The sequence below is a fragment of the Pinus tabuliformis genome, chromosome 6 (assembly GCF_031772625.1).
Source record: "Pinus tabuliformis cultivar Carrire ecotype Pingquan chromosome 6, CPIR1, whole genome shotgun sequence".
In the NCBI taxonomy this organism is placed as follows: domain Eukaryota; kingdom Viridiplantae; phylum Streptophyta; class Pinopsida; order Pinales; family Pinaceae; genus Pinus; species Pinus tabuliformis.
In genome coordinates, this window is record NC_142292.1 from 448,318,927 (window position 1) to 448,329,746 (window position 10,820).

The 10,820-nt window shown below is 38.3% G+C and overlaps 1 pseudogene; it reads left to right on the top strand.

Moving 5' to 3' along the window:
* Positions 1–8,799: 8,799 nt before the first annotated feature.
* Positions 8,800–10,332, top strand: LOC149259239 (pentatricopeptide repeat-containing protein At2g13600 pseudogene; annotated as a pseudogene).
* The last annotated feature ends 488 nt before the right edge of the window (positions 10,333–10,820 follow it).

Below are 10,820 nucleotides of genomic sequence, written 5' to 3' on the forward strand. Positions count from 1 at the left end.
TGCATATTTTGGTTTCCCCTACATTTCTCATGCTTCTATAATAGAGGCTTTTATTTGGTGGAGCAGACAAAATGCATCATGGAGGCCTGTCATTCTTCTTGCTCTCTGGTTTATATGGAAGTGGAGGAATTATAGTATTTTTCAGGGTAGAATGGATCCTTTCTCGGTAGTATATGATAATGTTGTATCCTTCTACGACTCAATCCCAGCAAAATCTGCTCAGAGTATTAAGGCAAATCAATCAGATCGACCTCCAGAACATATGGTTTATCCTAGAGCGTTTTTTGATGGGGCAGCTCAAAATGATATTTGTGGATGTGGGGTTCATATTATTATGGAGGATAATCTGCAATATCAAATCTTCTGGAACGGAGGAAAGGGTTCAAATATCAAAGCAGAGGCTATGGCACTTGTAGGTCTTCTTTCCATATGCCATTTTCTTAATATTCAAACACTTCAGATTTGGGGAGATTCCAAAGTTATTATTGATCATGTCTCTGAGAAGCATCACATCAAGGAACAACATCTTATCGGCTGGATGAATAGAATCTCGTCCCTATGGAGGCTGATGGAGGACTACTCTATTCGACAAAATCAACAAGCCGACATTTTATCCAAGAAAGGTCTGTTCTCCCAACCGGGCATCTGGAATATGGAGATAATATTTGAAACTGAAAGATTCCCCATACAGGAATTCTCTCTCCCTGGTACATAACCTATATTTTTCATTGCAGAATACCAGGTATGTCTTTCCGGTTTTCCTATATTTTGTTTTTTGTATTTTGCCACTGTTAGAACTGCAGGTGGTTATATCGATCCTATATTTTTCTGCTATATTGATGTTTGGAATTTTATCCAACATCGTCCTATTGAAGCTGTAGTATCACCATCTTATGCATAATGCTGTCATATACTGTCTATAAGGCCATATTGGGGATTATCATTCGGTTCCGACTAATCTGCAAATTTTGTTTCAGTATATTGGTCGGACCTATTTTCTCAGCAAATGATGTAATATTTTGCCATTATATATCTTATATAATACTATCAAGCTTTTTTTCACTTGAATTTTTTTTTATGGACCATAAATATTGACCACAGATAGCTCCATACTAAGATAGCTCCATACTAAGTTTTGTTAAAAAAATGTTCACCCCAAGAATTTGTTCTGAACCACAGAAGCTGAGAATTTTTATGGATTTTGATTTGAAACCCATAGCCAAGCCCCCCGGAACGTCCTCTAACATCAACCGAAAATAAAAAAACATCCAGGGAACATTTTATTCAATATATCAAAGATCTTATCTTGTCAAATTGCATCATCCTTTTCAGGGCTAGCCAGTCCCTTGTAATTGAAGGACGTGAGAATCATGTCAAAAATGATATTGGGGCTCTCACCGCTCTAAGAATATCGAGACACTTTTTTGCTTCCCTTCAGCGATATCAAGGCGGGCCTTTAGCTTGGCCTTAAAAATTTGGGATTTTCTTCCTTAGTGTGGCCTACTCTTTAGATAGGTGGAAGTAGACCCAGTCCCCCCTGAGCTACACAAGAGTCTTCTCTAGATCCTACTTTGGATAGTCTATAATGGGAATCCAAAGGAGGTGGGGGATCAATCTCCAAAATGGGTTTTGTGAGAGGAGTCAGTGAGACAGTGGAGGTAATGACATTGTCAATTGGCTTTCCCATTGAAACAAAAGGAAAGGATAAACATGAAGTGGGGGAAATCCTAGAGGGACCAAGCTCCATATCCATGCAAAGGAGGTACACATGTACAAGCAGAGGAGGTAGCCCGATCCAGAGCTTGTGACTCCATTCATTTATTCGATGTATCTTCCCTCTAGAGCTCCACTCCTTCGTCTGTAGTCGCTTGAGTCCTCAATGGGGTCTGCTCATTCTTCTGTTGTCCTGAATTGTTTTCCTCAAGGATATTGACGAAGTCTTCCTCCAGCTGTGTGTCTTCTAGACTGTCAACTTTCTGCACGCCAGGTCCCTTTACCCCCCTAAATCCTAGTGGACTATCCCTCACAAGATGGTCCAAGCAGTGACAACGCCAACACCGAAAAGGAATCCCTCATAGTCAATTTGCTGCAGATAATTATATCCCCTGTCAAGATTAACCAAAATTCGAGCAACTTTCTTCACCTTTGAGGTCTTAAAATACATATTAGCTTCAATAAACTACCCCAACTTGTTCCTGATCACACATAATACGTCCAGAGTCCAGAGATGGGAAAGGAGCCCAGGTAACTTGACCCATAATGGGAAAATTTCAAATGTTCATGGTGAGCATCAAAGAGTGGGTTCCATCGCTTCAACATGACCAGGAAAGAGTCTATGCTGCAATTTTTATCCAAAACCCATGTAATTGCTTCCTTTGACTCAAACTTGAGCATGAACCAACCACGGAATAAGATATCTACCTCTACAATCTTCACCAGAGTATCTCCCCACGTCTTGTTTATCCATTCATACAAGCCTTCCAGCTGGAATGATCTACCCTTTGATTTTCTGACCAAGACATGCTCAACCATTTCCATACTTTCATCAAGTTGTATATCCTCACCCAAAACTAAGTTCCAGTCTTTAGTTTTTGGCCATGTAAGTTTTCCTTTTTACCTATTAACCTCTGCCCTACGAGACCTACTGTCTTTTGTTCCAAATTCCTTTTCGAATAACCTTCTTATTTGTTTGCCAGCCAGCCTCCCCACCCCCCGTGACCTTTCTGCTTCTAGGGTTTCAAAATCCGTAAGGGTCTCACTCACAATTTCCATAGGACATCCGTTCACTCCCAACTTTTCGAAGGGGGGGTAGGCTCCAGTTCTTGTCTATGTGTCTTGCTTATGCCTCTGCCTTTCACTGTGCTGAAAAGCTCAAAACTACCAAGGATTTCATTTGATATGACCTCGAAGGGCATCACCCAAGAAACATAGGGAAAAAACCGCCCTTCGAAACATAGGGAAAAAACCCTTTCCTTGTTTTGAACCAACACTACTTCAAACCACATATGTGAGATCCCCATACAGGTGAAAATCCTGGTCTCCTATCACTGTAAACCCTTAGCGCATTGGAATTGCTCCTGCATCCAAGCTTGAAGAAGAAAACATAAAATGATTGTTTGGAGGAGGACCTTCAGATAACCCGGGAAGGGGAAATTGACAAGCATTTACCGAATGATGAACCACCATCAACACCTCATCCCAACCAAAAATTTGATCTTGATCCATCTGTCAACCGTCCAAAGCGTCAGAAACCCCAAAATTTTCCCAGGATGCTGACGTTGCATCCAAGCCGCCAAGTGGAGGCCTCACCCTTTCCAGGTTTGAGTAGGATTGAGTCCCCAAAGTGACATAATGTCCCTTGGGTTCGGTTCTAGCTCCACGAAACCCCCCATTCTCGCTGACAGTAAAATATATTCATTGAAAACCTATGTCAAATCTTTAGAAAGACAAAAAATTTCATCGAATTACCTATGAAAAACCTCTAGTAATCTTACAGATGCCCACATAGCCTTAGATAAAGAGTCAAAGAGTTTCCGCGAACTTTACTATGACAACATGGTTGTAGGCGTGCACGTACTGCAGGCTTCACCATCTTCGAAAACTGATATGCTTATTCCATATCTTAGTTGGATTTACCTTCTTTTTTTTCTCAGGAAATAAAAGCCAACAGGCTTTTGTATTAAAAAAAGACATTTACATATGAATTAATATTCAAGATTTCACAATGTCTTGTGTCTTGACTATATCACAAAAGAAAACGCTTATTTCAAATTTCAAAATCTATCTATGTAGAAGCATTACAGAAAAAACATATTATAATAACTACATAGAAAAAACATATTATAATAACTACATATCAAAAGTGTATGACTTTAACTAAACATGGAATCTTGTAGATCAACATCAATTAATTGTGAAACTCAAGTAAACAAGTTTTTTCCAATCCTTTGAAGTTTTCCATTACTATATGCGTTAAGTCGGTCTCCCCCGGTTGATATCTATGTCCCATTTTTGGGAGAGCATCAACAATACTATTATGTTCGTTGTGTATATGAGAGACGTCAGCCCACTGAAATGTCCAATCAACACCCTAATTTTGTTCATCTAGTTAATGAGCATTGGAGGATCGAAGGAAGACTTTTCATTTGCCCAGTCTATAACAACTTTTGAATCCCCATAGACATCCAATGTCTCAATGGATAACCATTTTGCACAATATAAAACTCCCCAAAGAGAAATGATCTCAGATCAAGTATTTGTACCTGAACCATTGTTCCAACAGAAATGATAAAAATGACCTGGATTTAAGACAATGTATGCCCCACTACTACATATGTTATGATTTGAAGCCCCATCAAAAAGCCCCACGGGATATCTGCTCTAGATCTTCACTTGTTGAATGCATCTCAATGATCTCTTTTGTGCCACACGCCCGATCTAATTAAAATATGCATATATTATTATGCAAATTCTACTAATGTCCAATTGAATAATTTTAAAAATATATGCATTTTTTCTCCTCCATATGCCCTATAAAATATAAAATGGAAGGGTTCTAAATTCCTTGTATTTCGACTTCCAGTCCTTCAGACATACTTCTATTGATGTAGTACCCCATCCAACATTTATGTTTAAAATGTTCAACACATCGATCCAAATGGATATTGCATATGGACACTTGAGAAAAAGGTGGGAAACATCCTCATTATTAGCCTTGCACATAACACATCTACCAAGACCTATGAATCCTCTCCTACATAAATTATCCCAAGTTAATATCTTATTATGCCAAACCAACCACCCAAAACATTTGAGTTTTAGGGGAAATTCCCATTTCTAGAAATTTCTTAACTACCATCTTTGCTCATATCTTTGGTGTGATAGTGTAATATACCTATAGGCCTCCTTAATAGTGATATGTCCCTGAACAACTTTACCATCCCATGTAAAGATGTCTTCCTTTTTCAACAAAGTGATTCCAACCATATATAAATTGATCACACAAATATCCCATATCTATTCTAATTCACCATATAAACCCAAATCTCTAGAGCATATCCAAGTCGGATATAGGAAAATATGATCATTAGCAACCTGAGTCTAATTAAAAAAATATATACCTTTATCATGGATGTACTTGATGAGAGAGAAAGGAAATGAATGATTATCTAGGAATCCTCTGATAGGGTCCAAGCCAATCTGCCACCTTAGATTTACTATCAACCAATGTTTAACCTTCATAAAATTGTTCCATATATATGAGATAGAGCTAGGAACTTGTGCCCCTTAATCCGCCCATAAATTGACTACTTTCTTAGGTATTTTTTCTTTATAATCCTTTTCCAAATTCCTGTTCCAAATCAAGCACTCCATAATCTCTTCACTGCCAATGGCCATCCATTTTTTTCAATGTTTTTGATCCCCAACCTCATTAAACTTTCTTTTGTTTGCGTAATAGAGTGTGAATGATTGAATCAAAAGAGTAGAAGCCACAAGAGTTAGTATTGAATCTATAGAGCTAGAAGATGTCTCATGCTTACCTTTTCACATATATCCTAAACAAAGACAGATAATTCAATAAACCCTTAGAGTTAATTATCTTCACTGTCTTTGATAACTTCCAAGTTTATTTTTTTTCGATCTTTAATAACCTTTGAGTTTATTAATTTATGTCTTTTAACAACCTCTAAGTTTATCAAGTCGTTGATGATTTTAAAGTTTTTTATTTTTATGACGGGCATAGGTAAATCATGCATGCTATTACAATTTGTTGATAAATGGTTTCATCCAATCCATGACTTGACAATTGGTGTTGATTTCAGAGCTTGTATCATCACCATTTGCAACAAGTCAATTAAGCTTCAAATATGGGATCTTGTGAGTTTCGAACATGTCCTAAATATCTTTGAAATAATTATAATGTTTTTTGGTTGTGGTGTAAAGATGGAGGACGAGTGGTGGAAACATGAGAGAAGATGGTCTTGTTTGAGGCACATGAGTTGCTTCCTAGGACAAAGACACATGTAAATAATATGCATTATATTTTCTAGCGTTCTCTGCAAAAAACATGCCATGGCTCTCACCACTTGTGCTTGAAGCCTATGATTTCTTAGAAATGGTTTAAAAGGATATTCATGGGCACACCATGCTTTAGAGAGACTTGGATCTCATTACTTCTCAAGGTATTCCTTTGGAGGTTATCTATAAACTGTTGTGGATAATCCATTGGACAATTCGTTACAAAAGTTCTACTAAAATATATTAGAAAATCCAAAATCCACAATATGAGGGTTTATTTCTTCTTAGGATTATGGATCTGTTAATTATTGTTTACTTCAAATGCACGCAAATTATAATTATACAAAAATATATAGAATAAATAGAACAATCACTCACAAACCACAATAACATAAAATATGACTTGGGAAACCCTTTCTATAGAAAATTAAGCTCAAAAGTGAGGTTACTTTGCTCTCTCTTTCTTTGAATGTAAATGGATGCAAGTACAAAGAAGTGTGACTTATGACTCGTGGGCTACTATAATGCACAAACCCTCTATGTTTTCTCCCTCCCAATCCACTCTCAACTACTCTACTCAAATATGAAACAAAATGCACTCGAATAGAATGGAAGCTCTTTTCCTCCTAGTGCCCCGGTTATAACACAACCCGATAGCCTACTAGTGGTTAAGTTTGACTCCTTCAACTCTTAATTAGAGTTACAATATTGACTCTTCTAGAGTCTTCTTCATAATGATCATGTGGCTAGCCCCTTTTCCATAAATAATGAGGGTTGATGTGGCATCCTCTCGAATCATGATAGTCAAAACAGGAAAGTCAATTTCCAGGTGGCATAAATTTTGCATACGAACTTTGATTGAGGCAATTCTTATGTCATTAAAAAGGCATTTGTGTATAGAATAACACTAGGGGGTGTGACATGACAAAGTCTCACGCCCCCAAAAAATGTCGTTTGATGCCTCAAAGTACTTCCAGAAGGTTTCAAACCCCAATTTCCCAAACTAGGACCTACCGGTAAAAATGGTCCTATGAGTTGATTCCTCAACTTTTTCCACTCTGAAAGTATCAAGATGAATGAGAAATAATATAATGATCCAATTCATATTCGAAGGACACAGTTGGGTTCTAGAGATAAAAAGAATTAGAGAAACACTAAAAGGGGCATGAAATATGTCCCTCTCTATTCCGACCAAAATTCTCACTCATTCGACCACCCATTACAAGAGTAAAAAAGGATAGGCAGGACTAGAATCTATGGGACCAAAACCTATAGAGAATAAAGTGAAATCTAGCATGCAAGGACATCTTGTGTAAGTCAAATTCTGAATCCCATATAAATTTCAAGGATGGAATTTTTTTCAAAATTCATGAGCTTTCCGAGTGGAAAATGTTCCCGCAGTAATGAAGGAAAAACAATGATAGAAGCAACAAAGGAAAAGCAATGACTAGAGCAACAAAGGGCATTGATAGCCCTTGGCAAGAAGACTCAAAAAGCAGAAAATGAAGTAGTAAAGGACATTGAGGGTTCTTGCCAAAAAGAGTAGAGGACAAGGACATTGAGGATTCCTAGCAAGACAAGTTGAGGGCTCATAGAAAGAAAAGTCTCTTGGTAAGAGTAACAAAGGACAAAAAAATGAAGCACCTACTAGTATCAATCTAAACTTCTTTATGTGGATTTCTTAACAAAACACTAAAATTTAAGTAAGAACTTTACTTGTTTGTTATTTATGACCTTGTTGTTTATTATCTTTCAAGTGAAACTCTCTATGTAACATTAGTTCATTGCAATGCTTCTATAATGCATAGCACCTTTAGAAATGTGATGGTTATACCGATGGTGACTCTCTATGTAACATTGGTTCATTACAGTGCTTCTCTAATGCATAGCACCTTTAGAGATGTGATAGTTATAACAATGGATTTCCCAATTCTTAGTACCAGTGAATCATTCTTGTTTTTATTGCAAGTTTAGGTTAAATATATGTCATTTAATCATTGATTGATCATTATAATGGAGCAACTATGAAAAAGTTTGCGGAGAGAATCCTACCAAGACACGGAGAGGATCATAGAGAGGCAGAGATGAAAGATCATAGATGCATTACCTAATCATGAATACGACCAAAGTGGAAGGAAATGGATGACATGTAGCACTAGGGTCACTACCTCTTTAAACACAACAAGTTCGAACTACCTCTTTAAACACAACAAGTTCGAATCAACATTTAATGTTTATGCTTGAGTTAATGAAACATACTCTTAAAATATAAAATTGTTTATAAATATTTAATGCACGGAGAAAAAATAATTACAAAGCTGGAAGATTTGAGAGCTCATATGTGGTACACATACGAATGGAATAAATACCCTTGCCTACTCAATGTCCAAACTTCTTAGATGTCGATTGGCCGTTTTAATTTTCCAGGCATGGAACAAATTTTCCATGTCAACGATGCATCGTGTTTGAATGCGCGCAACTCCTGACCATAACTCCGAATGATCGATTGAATTTGCAGCTTGCTCTTCCAATAACCCGAATTTATAATCAGGTTAAAGACTGCTGCAGAAGAGCATTGATAGAATTTCAATCTATGGAGTTAGCTATGCACTGTATAATAGGGGACGAAGTCAAAACCAGTTTCATCCTTGATATGATTAAATTCTTAACCAAACTACCAGACCGGGCTCCTATGCAAGACACCCATTATAATGATCTTTGAAGAATTTGGAAGATACCCATTATGATGATATTTGAAGATTTTGCAGGATACCCATTATAATGATCTTTGAAGACTTAAGCAAGCTTATCTATGAACGCAATTCATTTGTAGACTCTTGCAGGTCTTATGTTTCTTACTTGAAGCGCTGCATTCAGAAGAAAGCTTTAGCAGAGGCCAAATTAATCCACTCCCACATAAATCAGAATGGATGTATGGCAGACATCGTACTATACAACACACTCCTCAACACGTATGCCAAATGCGGGACTGTGGTGGACGCCCGCAGAGTTTTCGAGCAAATACCAAAACGAGACGTTTGCTCTTGGACTGTCATGATTGCGGCTTACTCACGCCATGGATTTCCTGAGGAAGCACTGATACTTTTTCGCCAAATGCGCCAGGTAGGTGTCAAACCCAATCGATTCACCTATTCCTCTGCTCTTTCAGCGTGTACGATCTTGGCATCACTAAAAAAGGGCTTGGAAATCCATGAACGAATAATATTGGCTGGTTTCCAGTATTATGTATCTGTGGCAAATGCTCTTATAGACCTGTATGCAAAATGTGGAAGAATAGAGACTGCCCGCCATCTGTTTGACAGAATGTCTGAACCAGACGTCGTCTCATGGACTGCTATAGTTTCAGGGTATGCACAGCGAGGGCTTGTTGATGATGCCCTGAAACTATTCAACGAAATGCCTCAACGGAATATCTACTCGTGGACGACAATGATTACAGGATTTGCTCAGAATGGACATGGCGCGGAAGCCCTCGAGTTCTATCGACAAATGCAATTGGCAGGTGTGAAGCCAGACTGCAAAACCTTAGCCAGTGTTCTCATGGCATGCACCAGCTTGGCAGCTCTGGAACAGGGCAGGGAGATCCATGGACAAATAATTAGAAGTCAATTTCAGCCTGATGTCGCTGTAATGAATGCACTTGTAGACATGTACGCAAAATGTGGAAGTTTAGAGGATGCACGCGAAGTGTTTGACAAAATGCTTAAACGAAATGTTGTATCTTGGACTGCTATGATTTCAGGATATGCCATGCATGGCTGCGGTAAGGAGGCTCTGCATCTCTTTGAACATATGAAACGCTCTGATACAAGTCCGAACTGTGTTACCTTCATTGGTGTTTTATCAGCATGCAGCCACGCAGGTTTAGTAGATGAGGGATATCAATACTTCGACTGCATGAGAGAAAATTATCACATTCAACCTACAATGGAGCACTATCGATGCATGGTTGACCTTCTTGGCCGTGCTGGGCTGCTGGATGAAGGGCGAGACTTTATCCACAAAATGGCTATCAAACCAGATGCTGTGTTGTGGGTTTGTTTCCTTGGTGCCTGTAGACTACATAACAATGTAGAGCTTGGAGAATTTGCAGCAGAAAGAGTTTTTGAATTGGATCCTGAAAACCCTGCACCTTATGTGCTTCTCGCAAACATCTATGCAGCAGCTGGCAGGTGGCGTGACATTGAAAAGGTAAGGAGAATGATGAAAGAGAGAGGCATAAAAAAGGTCATGGGATGCAGTTGGATTGATGTCAACAAACAGGTGCACGCTTTTCTTGTAGGAGACAGGTAAGGGAACGCCGATGATGAATGAAAATGCCTCTCCAAATTAGTTATCTGCTGGTAAATGATGAATGGTATGCGAAATGAAAATAACCCATCGTTGGCCATCATCTGTCACACTGAACTAAATATATTGTTGGGATTGATTATGTGAATTTTTCTAGAAAAAGATTGATTGTGTAATCGCTTCAGCAATTCTATCTCAAACATTAGTCACCATCACTCCAATGAAAAAAAGGCAAATGTTCGGCTCTAGCAAGATATGAAACCTGGACTGCACACTAAAGATTTTTTTTGATGAAATGGAGAGTATGGTTTCCTAGAACATACATTTTCGACATTAAACATGGATTGCAAACTACAGATTTTGTTGATGAAATGGAGAGTTACGGTATGCTATTGAGCTTGATGGGTATTTTCGGCGGAAATTAACTTATTTTGGCCACACTGAGAGCACAACAGAACGTGTCGCGTTGAAACTTCTCAGGTAGAGCCGAT